Below are 11,105 nucleotides of genomic sequence, written 5' to 3'. Positions count from 1 at the left end.
ACTGGTACTTTGTCATTTTTTCATTGACTACTTCCACATAGTTCCAAAAACATTGCTCCTTCATTTTGTGCGCATTCTGATATCACCAGTTTTGTTCCTAGAAATACTTCAAAGAATTTAATTTAACTCAGTACATAAACCTCTGAAAATTTGTCTTTTTCACAAGTTTTATTGTTAATTGCCCAGGACCTGCCAATTTACAGCATGTTAAACAATGTTCAAAAGCTCAATGATTTCCTTTCTAATGATTTTCTTTTTGCTTGTGCCTTGTTAAATTATAATGCAGGAGGAACTGCAACATAATAAAGGTACACAAAGACATATTTAAAATAAAATCATAAGGAAGAAAGATGAGATGACAACTATAAAAGACTAGGGAAGATGATCACAAAAACAATATAGATAGAAAAACAAGAAAAAAGAAATATTATTATACAATTAGGACTCTTTTGTGTATGTGATCACTGTCAGCTTTTCTCAAAGTAACTGGCTTTAGATGAGAATATTTACCTTTGAGAATATATTCATGCATGACTTCTGCCCTGAATTTCTGCTCATTCATTTCACCAGGCACATTTTGTTTAGATCATGTTCAGCCTTTTCTCATTAAAAAAAAAAAAAAAAAGGGAAGTCTTTGCATGTACCCAGAAAGTCATGGCATATAGCACTAATGACTTATAAATAAGCTCTACCCACCTCACCAGGATAATCACTGTTCTAGTTACACTGGAGAAAGGAAGAAGATCCCTTTGAATTAATAACAAGACTGCACATTTAGAAAAGCCTCTTAGTTTTTATTTTACACTACAATTGTTGCCAAAATGAATTAATAATTTAATAAACCAGTAGTACTTTATTAGTATTACTGCAACAGTCTATCTTCACAAAACCACATCTATCTATCTTCACAAAAACATAAACATTATATTCTAGAATTTTAAGTTTTTGTATTTAGAGTGCATAATTTGACCTTGTGAGGTTCAAAAATATTCTTGCAATCTACCCTTTGAAAATGAATAAGTATAAATTTAATAAGTAGTGAGCTGACTTCAAAGCATAAATTCTACAAAATAATTTTATAGTTTAGGCTCAGGTATAATACTCCTTTTTTTATTTCTTTGTTTCTTTCTTTCACCTATCTTTTTTATATTTATAAAATACATTTCTACTTTCATAGTAATCTGATGTGAATGTTGACATCACTGTATCAGTTGTTTTCTAATGACAACACATTAAAAAAAATCATGCATGAAGGATGTTACTCTGTATTTTTTGTTATTAAGTTTTCCATTCCCCTTAATGACAGTGTTTTTAACTAAACAGGAGGCTGAAAAGATTTGTGATAAAATGCTTGACAGCTGTTAGAATTGAGCAGACCATACTTTTTCTTTTAGCAAGAAGCCTGAACACCAGGGAATCTTCTCCTACTGCTACTGTCTTTGGTGATTTAAGTAGCCTGCCATCACAGGAGAAAGCTGACATTGTTAGAGTGGTGGGCCTTTCATGCTCTTTCATTTATTATATTTTTACTTTTTGACAAGTAATGTTCAGAGTTTCTTTTTCGTTGTTGCTTGGGTGAGACTCTATAGACAGCAGAAGGAAAACTGGAAATATAGGGAGAGTTTTGACTATTTTTTTCTATATTTGCTTCTTCGGAACAAAGGGTGTTTGGTCGAAGAAGATTAGAATTTAAATTAAAAATAATATCTTTGCTATGTTTTCTTTAAAAATAAAAGTATTTACAGTTCATTTTTATAATATTTACTTTACCTTACATCACATAAGGTATACTAGAGGATTATCCTGGTTAACATAAGCAAATCAGGAATAAAGACAAGTAAAAAGTTGTTTTGCTTATTTATTTTCATTCTCTTTCCCTGCAATAATGATGAAGGTCAGAGGAAATCACACAAAATTTACATTTTATTTTTGTATATTTGTTTTTAAACATAAAGCATAGTTACTTCTGAGTCAAACAGTTCTATTTTGAGCTAAATGTTACCTCTCTGGGTGGGAATATCTTTCTGCCAAGGGCCATTGGATATTTATAATATCATTCATGGGGCAGATAAAATTATCAACTTAAAAATTAGCCTCCTATATTTCGTCAAACATTTAATTAATTCACCCCTAATGCTTTGGCAGGGCCAGGCCAAAGGACTTCTTGGGCCCATGGGCAGAACCTTCCCACCCCTGAAAGGCATGAAAGGTCTATTTAAATAGATGCAATTTATGAATGTGGGTTCTTGTTTTTCATTTCCCTAAATGTACACATTGCCTAAATATTTGCCCTGGCCTCTGCTCTCTACATTTTCTTTGTAATCCCATCCTCTCCTATATATTCATCAATACTATGAAAGATCATAATTCCTGGGCCCTTCTGATTTTACCCACTGGTTGCAAGGGTGGGAGGAGGGGGACAAGCAGGCATTGTCTTTGAAATAACTGAACAGGATATTGATACATGTGACTAAACTTCAAGTCCCAAACAGAGTTCCTTTTTCTAGAAACAAGAGAAATTGTCACTATCAACACTACAAAACAAACCAGCCCATTTTCTACCTATCCATCCTTTGTGTGATTGATATAGATATACTATATGAAAATTCCAAACTATCTCCACCTCCATGGTTCTATGTCTAAAAGTAGGGGCTGTGTAAGCATAAATCTCAAGAATATAAGAATTTCTATAAAGAGAAAAGGAAGTAGGATTTTATATAATATCTCAGGGAAGATTAAAAAAAACATGGTTTCATAATTTTGCAAAAAAATTAAGTTGTGCCTCAGCCCAAGGCTACCTGCATTCTGAGTTCTATCTTATAAATGGTGTTTATTCTCCCACGCCTGTGTTCTAAAGTATTCACTTTAAATGAAATACCTAAAATTAAAAAAAAATTAATGTCTTTATAAACTACATAATATAACAAAATTTCTGACTCACATATTCATAAATATTATCAATACATAATATAATGTCTAGAACTAGAATTTACTCTTCATTTAGTGGGTTAGAAGTATATATCTTAACACAGAAGAGAGGCAACCAAATAATGCCATAAATAAAGATATGTGAATGAATAATTTTGTTCTTTGAAGTATAGTGAACACATAAAAAATATGTAAGACTAAGTTTGGGGAAACTCACTAAAAAAAAAAAAAAAAAAAAAAAGGATAAGTACCAGTTTTACACATATTACATTTTTCAAAAAATTACAACATCATCTCCCAACCTACCTATTTGTCTTGAAGGTGATTTTTTTTCACTTCTCTGATTGAGAATCAAAGTCTTTATTTTTTCACTTTCTATCTGGAAGAAGGGTTATGATTGTTCTAACCAAAGAGGTATAGCAGAACTGATATATGTGACCTATGAAGCTAGGTAATAAAAACAATAAAATATTTGCATGATTCTTTCTTGGGAAACTTGCTTTGCAAGCTAAACCATTTGTGTTGTGAAGAAGCACAAGTTAGCCCACAAGAAAGACCTTAGAGAGAAACTGAGGCCCTCAGTCAACAGCCAAAATCATCAACCAAATATATGACTAAAAAAAATAAAACCCTCAACAATTCAAGCTTTTGAGTCTTCAAACCAAAGCCCCAGGCAATATGGAACAAATAAGACATTCCTTTTATACTCCATCTAAATTCCTGACCCAAAAATTCATGAGCACCATAAGCTGCTCTTTGCCATTAAGTTATTAAATAATTTGTTATAAGGGCTGCTTATTGAGGCAAATGTCAGTGGGATGCCAGGTGCCTTCAGTTGATACTTGTGGGTCTAGCTCCTTGAGGAAAGGAAGTATAACTCAGAACAAGATCAACCAACATGAGTGACTCAAAGCAGACCCAGCCTCTGGGATATGGACACCCTGACCACTGGACAGCTGGCACAACGATATTGAGGTTGAACCTCACTGGCATCAAGTTGGAGGGAAGATCCCTCCCACAAATGGGACATCAATAATCAAGTCACAATTACAACAGAAGACCCCAAATAATGCACACAAGGGGAATATCTAGAGCACATGTGTCAAACACAAGGCCCGCGGGCCAAATCCGTCCCGCCAGGCCTTGCAATGTGGCCCGCACCGAGGTGTCATCACTGCACTCCGCTGCGTTTCCATCACAATGACAGTTTATGACTGTTCAGTAAACCATTCGGCCCGCGATTTAGGCTGGATTTTAGATTTTGGCCCCTTCTCTGATTGAGTTCGACACCCCTAATCTAGAGCATCTAGCTCAGATGAACAAAGACACTAAAACATTATAACCCTCAAGAACACAGAAGCAATTACAAAGAGACAGCTAAAGTGAGTAGACAAAGAAACACTCCCCCCCCCCTTCCAAGTAAGATAAAAGAAGGGATCTTCAGAAAAAGAACTAAATAAGATGGAGGCAAGCAACCAATCAGACTTAGAGTTCAAATCAATGGTTATAAAGATGCTTAAAAAACTAACTACAAATTACAACAACATGAAAGGGGAAATAGAGGCCATTTACAAGAACTAGACAGAAATGGAGAATGATATATCTGACATGAAGAACACACTGGAAGGTATTAAAAGTAGATTGGATGAAGCAGAGAATGAATCAGTGATTTGGAAGACAAGGTAGCAATAAATACCTAGTTAGAGCTGCAAATAGAAAAAAAGAGTTAAAAAGAATGAGCAGAGAATGAGCAAGGGACACAGAACTTATTTAAGGAAATAGTGACAGAAAACTTCCCCAACCTGGTGAAGGAAAACGTTGCAAAAGTTGAGGAGACACAGAAAGTTTCAATCAGGATGAACATAAAAAGACCCATACCTAGACACATGATAATTAAAAAGGCAAATATTAAAGACAAAGAAAGAATCTTAAAGGCAGCAAGAAAGAGAGAGAGAAAATTACATACAAAGGAGTTCCCATTAGAATGTCAACTGACTTCTCAAGAGAAACACTTCAGGCCAGAAGGTTGTGACATGAAGTACTTGAAGTAATGAAAACCAATAGGCTAAATCTAAGGCTACTCTATCCATCAAGGTTATCATTTAAAATTGAAAATGAAATAAAAAGCTTTCCAGACAAAAAAAAAAAAAAAAAAAAAAAAAAAAAAAAGTTTAAATAAGTATATTATCACCAACCCAGCTATGCAAGAGATATTAAAGGAACTTCTCTAAGAAGAATAAAAGGGGAGAGGGAGGATCCTAGTCATAAAGAAAATTAAAATGGCAATAAATAAATACCTGTCACCTAGGCTGGAAACAGCCTAGGTGCCCGTCAGCAGATGATTGGATCAAAAAACTATGGTACATCTACACAATGGAATACTATAGTGCCATAAAAAAGAAGGAATTCTCATCATTTGCAGCAACCTGGATGGAATTTGAGAACATCATGTGAGCGAAACAAGCCAATCAATGAAAGAGAAACACCACATGACCTCACTCATTTGTGGATAATAAAGATCATTATAAACTGATGAACCAAAAGATAGATATAGAGACAGTAAAGCAACAAGCAGATTGTCAAATTTCAGCGGGGAGGGGAGGAGGATCTGGGGGAGATAATACATCAACCGAAGGACTTGTATACATGCATATAAGTACAACCAATGGACATAAAACTCTGGAGAGGGAGGGGATGTGTGGGAGGGAGGAAGGGGGGCAAAAAGAAAAATCAATAAAATATGTAATAAATAAATAAATAAATAAATAAATAAATAAATAAGTACCTGTCAATAATAACCTTAAATATAAATGAATTAAATGCTCCAGGCAAAAGACATAGGGTCACTGAATGGATAAGAAATATGAACCATTTATATGCTGTCTACAAGAGACCCATTTCAGAACAAAACTTATATACAGACTGAGAGTGAAGAGATGGAAATGAATTACATGAATACGGAAAGAAAAAAAAAATAACTGGAGTAGCAATACTCCTATCAGACAAAATAGACTTCAAAACAAAGGCCAGACTTCAAATAGCTGCAGCAATCCTGAGAAGGAAAAACAAAGTAGGAGGGATCTCAATACCAGTACTAAGCTGTATTGCAAAGTCACTGTTCTCAAAACTTCCTAGTACTGGCACAAGAACAGACATATAGAACAATGGAACAAAACAGAGAACTCTGAAATCGACCCAAGCCATTATGTTCAATTAATATTTGACAAAGGAAGCAAGAAAATACAATGGAGACAAAACAGTCTCTTCAATAAATGGTATGGGGAAAATGGGACAGATTCATGGAAAAAATGAAACTAGACCACTAACTTACATTAAACACTAAAGTATACTCAAAATGGATAAAAGACTTAAATGTAAGTTGGGAAACCATAAAAATATTAGAGGAATCCACAGGCAGTAAAAATCTCAGACATGCTGAAGCAATATCTTCACTAGATACAACTCCTAAAACACTGGAAACTAAAGAGAAAATAAAGTCATGGAAATAATATCAAAATATAAAGCTTATGTACAGAAAAAGAAACCATCAACAAAACAACAAGAAAGCCCATTACTGCATGGGAGAAAATATTTGCCAATGTTATCACCTATAAAGCTTTAATCTCCAACATTTACAGGGAACTCATACAACTTAACCAAAGAAAGATAAACAACCCAATTAAAAAAATGGGCAAAGGACCTAAATAGATATTATTTGAAAGAAGACAGAAGGAAGGCCAAAAGGTATATGTGAACATGCCTAAAATCACTAAACTAATCATTGGAGAAATGTAAATCAAAATCTCATACTTGTCAGAATATCTATCATCAACAAATCAGCAAACAACAAGTGCTGGCAAGGATGTGGAGAAAAAGGAACCCTCATGCATTGCCGGTGGAAATGCAGACTGGTGCAGCCACTGTGGAGAACAGTAGGGAGTTTCCTCACAAAACTAAAAATGGAACTCCCATTTGACCCAGTAATCCCACTTCTAGGAATATATCCCAAGAAGCTAGAAACAACAAGCAGAAAGGATATATGCACCCCTATGTTCATAATAGCACAATTCACCATAGCTAAGATTTGAAAACAGCTTAAGTATCTATCAGCAGAAGGGTGGATTAAAAAACTGTGATATGTCTACACAATGGAATACCAGGCTGCGGTAAAAAAGAGGGAATTCTTACCATTTGCAACAGGAAGGATGGAACTGGAGTGCAATATGTTAAGTAAAATAAGCCAGTCAGAGAAAGATAAATACCACACAATCTCACTCATTTGTGGAATATAATGAACATAAACTGATGAACAAAAACATTCAGAGAGAGAGAAGCTTTGATCAGACAGTCAAACCTCAGAGGAAGGTAGTGAAGGGTTGGGATAAGTGGGTGAGATCAACCAAAGGATGTGTATGCATGCATATAAGCCTATCCAATGGACACAGACAGCAGGGGGGTTGGGGGAGAATGGGGTTATAATGACACATATGTAATACTATAATCAATCAATAAAATAAAATATGGAAACAAAGGCTAGAACAAAAGAGAAAGAAGGTCAATTCATAATACATAGGGAATGATTCAACAAGAAAACATAAACCTTGTAAACATATACATACCTAATATAAGAGTACCCAAGTACATTAGAAAACCCTTGATGAAATTAAAGGGAGAGAATGATAGCAATATAGTCATAGTGGGGGACTTCAATATCCCACTGATATCACTGGATAGATCTTCCAGATAGACAATTAAAAGGTAAAAAGAGGCCTTAAATGACAACTATACAAAATGGATTTAATAGATATTTATGGTACATTTCACCCCAAAGCAACAGAATATATTTTATTTTCAAATGCACATGGAACATTCTCAAAGAAACATCACATGTTAGGGTGCAAAACAAGTTTATACAAATTCAAGAAGATTGACGTAATACCAAGCATTTTTTCAGATCACAGTGGCATGAAGTTAGAAATCAGCTACAATAAAAAAGGCAAAAACACTCAAATACTTGGAGGCTAGATATTATGATATTGAACAATGAATGGATTACCAATGAGATCAAGCAAGAAATTAAAACTACCTGGAAACAAATGAAAATGAACACACAACCATACAAAACATATGGGACAAAGCAAAAGCAGTTCAAAGAGGAAAGTTCATAGTGCAGCAGGACTATCTCAAGACTCAAGAAAAAGGACTAATAAGCCATTTAGCTTTACAATAAATGAATTAGAAAGATCACAGCAAGAAAAGCCCAGAGGAAGTAGAAGGAAGTAAATAATAAAGATCAGAGTGGAAATAAATGACATAGAGACATAAAAAAAATAGTATAAAAGTCCTCAAAGTCACTAATCATCAGATAAACACAAATTAAAAGCAGAATGACTGTCATAAAAAGAAATGAACAAACAAGTGCTGGCAATTATGTAGAGAAAAGGGAATGTTAATTCAATGCTGATTGTAATACAGATTGGTGCAGCCACTATGGAAAACAGTATGGAGTTTCCTCAAAAAATTAAAAATGGCCAGAGTGGCATGGGTCAGTAGTTGAGCATCGACTTATTAACCAGGAGGTCAGGGTTCATCAACAGATTCTGGGTTCATTCCCAGTGGGGTGAGTGCAGGAGGCAGCCAATCAATGATTCTCTCTTATCATTGAGCCCTCTCTCTCTCTCTCTCTCTCTCTCTCTCTCTCTCTCTCTCTCTCTCTCTCTCTCTCTCTCTCTCTCTCCCTGTCTCTCACTTTCCCTCTCCCTTCCTTTCTTTAAATCTATCTTTGAAAATATTTTTTTAATTTAAAATGGAACTTCTGTTTGACCCAGCAATCTCACTTCCGATAAAAATTCTAAAAACCCCAAAACACCAATCAGATAAAATATATGCACCCCAATGTTCATAGCAGCATTATTTACAATAGCTTAGATTTGGAAATAGCCCAACTGCCCGTCACTGGATGAATGGATAAGAAAGCTATAGGATGTTTACACTGTGGAGTACTATGCAGCTATAAAAAAGGGATCTCTCCCCTTTTTGTGCAGCATGGATGATCTTGGGGAATAGTATGCTAATTGAGAAAGACAAATATTACATGATCTCACTTACTTGTAGAATCTAATGAACACAATGAATTGAGCAACACAATAAGACCAAAAGCAGAGCTATATGCAACAGACTGACATATCTCAATGTGAGGTGAGGGAACAAGAATCAATAAACCAATGAACTTATATACTTACTAGCAGCCCAGTACAAGAAATTCATGTATAGGGGGTCCCCTAAGCCCAGCCTGTACCCTCTTCAACCCGGGACCTCTCAAAGAATGTCCAACTGCCAACTTAAATCTGATCCCGGGGATTGGGCTTAAATAGACAGTCGCACATCCCTCTCACAATCCTGGACCACTGGCTCCTAACCACTCACCTGCCTGCCTGCCTGATTGCTCCTAACTGCCCCCTGCCAGCCTGGTCACCCCATACTGCTTCTCCGTGCCAGCGTGGTCACTCCTCACTGCTCCCCTCTGCCAACCTGGTCACCCCTCACTTCCCCACCTCCCCATAGCCTGGTCACCCCACACAGCCTGCTATTCCATCATTGCATGAGGGAACCCTGACCAATTTGCATATTACCTTTTTATTAGTATAGATATGCACAGCCCATGAATAAGGACAATAAGATTGTGAAGACCTGGGTGGGGAGGTAGGGGTTGGGAGAGGATAAAAAGGGGAGGAAATGGGATATATCTGCAATACTATAAAAAATAAAAAAATATATTTAAAAAAAATGGGAGTATAGACAAGATGGCGACTGAACAGACAGACTTGTTCTGACCCTGGCCACAGAACAGATAAAAGCAGCGTCTGAGTAGCTCAGGGAATATTGATTGGCAGCTAAGGGGCAGCTGAACTCTAAAGGAAGGTAAGGAAGGGTCTGCTGGACAGGATTTCCTGACCAAGCAGCCAGCACTGCGGCTGAAGCGGCGAGCTCTCCCGGAGCTGCGGGCTCAGAGGGAAGGCTGCGCCATCTTACCAGGAAAGAAGGATCTTCTCTGGGGCCTGGAAAACCCACAGCGGAGGAGTCCATCGAGCAGCTGTGACGCCCCAATTGGCACAAACAAGTGGATTCAAGGGAGTTCTTCAATCACCCACGGAAAGGTCAGAGTTTGCGGGGATAGCATGAGGGTTCTGGGTCCCGCAGTGCAGGCAGTGACTGTAGCCTTGGAGCTCCGGCCCCGCCTCCACTGTCGCCGCCAAGCGCCCAAGCGGCAGCCTGCACTGAGCTGCGCCCAAAGAAGGCTACAGCGAGAATCCTGCCCGGCAACACCCAGTGCTGGGTTTGGTGTAATCTTCCCCAGAAGCGGGACTTTTTTTTTTATAAGGCCAAGGGACACGGGACAGATTGTTAAGAATCGGGACTGTCCCACCAAGGGTGGAACATCTGGACATCTTGGCGCCTGATCCCATTCACCCCCTTGCTTCTGAATACCAGTTGGGCATATCCTGCATACTGCAGGGGGAAATTGCCTTCCTGGAAACGGGGGTTCAGAGCCAGAAGAGAAAGTCTGGGAGCCAGCAGGCACTCTGCCAGCTAGAGCCATAGAGAAAGAAGGCCAGAGCAACCAAAAAGACTGGAGGTCAAACCTGCCACCTAGGGGTTGAATTACAAACTGCCATTTTTTTCTTTACTTTTAATTAATCAAAAATAAATGGACACAAATAACTAAGATATAGCCTACTTAAAATTAAGGACTACCTTATAAAACTGAGGTGCAGTGGAGCGCTGGTAACTGCAAGACTGTCTGGTCCGAGAATCAGACGTGCCAAGTACAATTTCAGAGGAAGTGAATGACCACTACTGGACATTTTTATGCTAATTTTGCTATTTTTTATTTTATTTTCATTTTTTACATATTTTACTTACCGTATTTTTCAGACCATAAGACGCACTTTTTTTCCCCCAGAAGTGGGGGGAAAAAGTCCCTGCGTCTTATGGTCCAAATATAGCCTACACATATACTTTAAAAAAAAAGTTTTTTTACTTGCCCGGCTCTGTGTGGTCTCTGTGTGCTTGCCCGGCTCTAAAATGGTTCTAAATGCTGCTGTTTACTTTACAGGGTTGATTACATGTGTTTATGACTGTGATGTTGGGTTTTAATGCACATAAAATATTTTAGG

Source organism: Pipistrellus kuhlii, unplaced genomic scaffold (assembly GCF_014108245.1).
Source record: "Pipistrellus kuhlii isolate mPipKuh1 unplaced genomic scaffold, mPipKuh1.p scaffold_m20_p_2, whole genome shotgun sequence".
Classification (NCBI taxonomy): Eukaryota; Metazoa; Chordata; class Mammalia; order Chiroptera; family Vespertilionidae; genus Pipistrellus; species Pipistrellus kuhlii.
This window is presented reverse-complemented; position numbering follows the sequence as displayed.